General features: G+C 42.1%; 1 protein-coding gene across 1 annotated transcript in view; it reads left to right on the top strand.

Annotated features, from left to right (window-relative positions):
• ENO4 (enolase family member 4) overlaps positions 1 to 234 on the top strand; it is a 26,391-nt gene extending 26,157 nt beyond the window's left edge. Inside the window, exon 15 of the mRNA XM_011359311.2 lies at positions 134 to 234. The gene's annotated coding sequence lies outside the window, so the exon portion shown is untranslated. The remainder of the gene's footprint in view (positions 1 to 133) is intronic.
• The last annotated feature ends 2,712 nt before the right edge of the window (positions 235 to 2,946 follow it).

The raw sequence follows: 2,946 nt of genomic DNA, 5'->3' as shown, positions 1-2,946 counted from the left end.
TTTTTTTTTTTTTAGCCAACTTCACACACAAGTATGAGAGCTTTCCTGTTTTCTGTAATGGCCAAACAGCCTCCTCTTACTTTCCTGCCCTTAATCCTCTCTTCCCCGAGTTCCTCCTCTTTCTAAATTTAAGTTTTTCTTATATTAATTATATCCTCGTGGGTCTCCTTTGATCCTTTTTAGAACAAAAATGATTATAAATTAATAAACCATCAATGAATGGTCTTAAGGTAATGAAATGCCCAATTATTTATACTAACAGGTGATTAAGTGCAATACAACATACACATTGACTAAATACCTCAACAGTAAGCCAGTATTAGGGGTACAGTGGAGGAGTAACAGAAATCAGCTTACTCAGACACATTCCTACAGCTGTAACAATGCCCACCTGCTTGGAGGATTTAGATTCTCTGTTAAAAGTTATCATGTGCTTTTCCCCAAAATTATGTAAATTGCTATATACCGACCTGTGGAAAGTTGGCTAAGTTTAGATTTCTGAGGTATGTAATTCAAAAGGACCTCTCCTTTCGAAGGGTACTAACAGGGAACCTTCCTGGCCTTATGGTAGAGCTGGGGCCTTCCTCGTGAAGCGGTGACAAACTGGGCTCAGGGCTGGATTCTCTCAGAGCGCGCGCGGGCAGGAGGACTGGGTGGTGTTACTCTTAGTTGGGAGAACGGTGTCCAGTTTGTCCAGGACCGTGTGGTTGCTACTGCCTCTCCCGACACTTAGAACAATGCGGCATGAGAATCGGCAAGGAAAATTCATTTTAAAGGCAGGAGGAACGCGACTGGGTGTTCACACAACCTCTGCACGTGTACGTGCACGCACGTGAACACACGCAGAAGTGTGGGGGATCATATGAGAGTATGGCCTGGAACTGTGAAGCAAATTTCAGTGAAATGAGTGAAACCAGAGTGAGAATGGACAACCAAGCTAACAGCTAAACTAACCAAAGAGGTGATTTATTACCTCAACCAGATCAGCCCTTTCAACACAGAGCATGGCCTATTCACCTTTACTTCACCTGAAGATCAGGGTCACCAAACGGAGGGTAGCATTTTAATTTAAATTTCTTAAAGTGATAAGCGCTGTTTCTATTTTCTCTCGTTGTCTAAATTTGTTATATAAAACGATAGATATAAAACGTATGTATTTATATGTAAGGTATTATCTGTGAAAGAGATGAAAGAAACTAGTAATCGTCCATGTTAAGAAATGACGGGCTGGGAAACTTCAGTCTAATCCTTAAGTCAGGGCTACCTGATGATCTTTCTAAGGCCAGTGATGACGGTGGGCGGCCAGCCGTGCTTCCCAACTTACTGCCGTATAACCTAAAGTTGTTCCAAGATGAAAAGGATTAAAAATGCATAGTGTGCGTTTAGAAAAATCATCCAAACTTTCTTTTTACGATTCTGTGATATGGACTATCATTTACCCGACGAACAGCCTAAAAATGGAAAGATAATTAACAATAATCTTTACCTGTATTACTCCATTTGCAACAAACATTTTACTGTTAAGGAAGAATTTACCGGTAAGTAGCCAGAGCCAAAATGTCCATCCTTTTACCCAGACCAAACAAGGCTGGTAGTGACACCCGGCTTGATCCCCGCCCATCAGCATTTCCACCGAACTGATCAATTGCTGAAACTACTGTGGGTGAGAGTTTGAGACTCAGACACAAAAGGGGGCTAGAATTTTAATTAAATTCCTATTCTTTCAGAAAAAGAGATATTTTCTTTAATAACAAGAGCACAAATTTCCCTTTGCCTCACTGACAATAAAAAATGCACCAACATGAGTTACAAAACTCTGTGGCAGACGAGATATAATTCCTATTTTCAAATGGAAGGAAGAATAAGTAATGTCTTAGAGAAAACAAATATAAAGATGGCAGTTCCTTCCAACTTTAAAATAGTATAAGTAGGGCGACCATTATTATTTTTTGCCCAAAGAGCTAAAACCATACCCTGAAGATACAAGCACCAGTCTTCCTGAGTCTCCCCATGCCGAACCGACTGCTCATTGGCAATGGCGCCCCAGCACGGGCAAAACTTCCTAAAAACTGAAAAGGGAAAAACTGTAGGCAGAAAAGGTGAGTAAAATCCTATATCAAATTCCTATCAAATTAATTTTAAATGCTTTGTGATCGCGGTGAAGGCAAGTAAGCAGCTCAGAAACGGCAAGAACGCTTTCAAAATCCCAGACACAGTGCTCACACTATAATCCGCTGCAGGGGGTGGGGGGCCCCAGCGGTAGCCTGTGACGCCCTGGGGGCCCCTAGGCGCCCAGCGGGGCTGTTTGCCCTAATGGAGGGACCCCTGGACTTAATGGAACTTGGGCGTGCCCCACCTCTCCCCTCATCTTGGAGGTCGCGATTGGACGGACGGACTATCAGCGCGTGCCACGCCCCCAGCCAGCAATCGCGAAACACCAGTTACAAACTAGACTGTTGCCTGGCCTAGCCCACACGTCTCGCCAAGCGGCTCACTTCTCACCCTGGAAATGACGGTGCTTTTATAACTGCATTATTCTGTTGATGTGTGTGATGAAATATGGAAAAGAGTACATGTCTTTATATTCCTAAATGTGTTTGACACGTGACAGCAGACTGATGGCAGATAGAGGAAGGAGGAGAGCATGAAGAAACCGTGGAATGAAATGCCTCAAAATAAACCATTTTGTGGATTATTAAAAATTACTACAGCTATCAACTCGCTATAATTTTCTTATTAAAGAACGTCAGGTTTGGGGAACTAAACCAAAAATGTCAATAACCACAATTGACCTTTAATGGGAAACTGTTGGTGCTTTTTAATAAGTGTGGTGAGGAGGGTTCAAATCACAGCATAACAGAACTTGTTTAAGTGAATTAATGCAGTTTGTAGTTAGTATACCATATCGCAGTAGTATTCAATTAGGGAAGATTACATTTGAAAAAC

Source organism: Pteropus vampyrus, unplaced genomic scaffold (genome assembly GCF_000151845.1).
Source record: "Pteropus vampyrus isolate Shadow unplaced genomic scaffold, Pvam_2.0 Scaffold46, whole genome shotgun sequence".
NCBI classification, from domain to species: Eukaryota; Metazoa; Chordata; class Mammalia; order Chiroptera; family Pteropodidae; genus Pteropus; species Pteropus vampyrus.
Note: the sequence above shows the minus strand (reverse complement) of the source record. Positions and strands in the feature narration are given on the sequence as shown.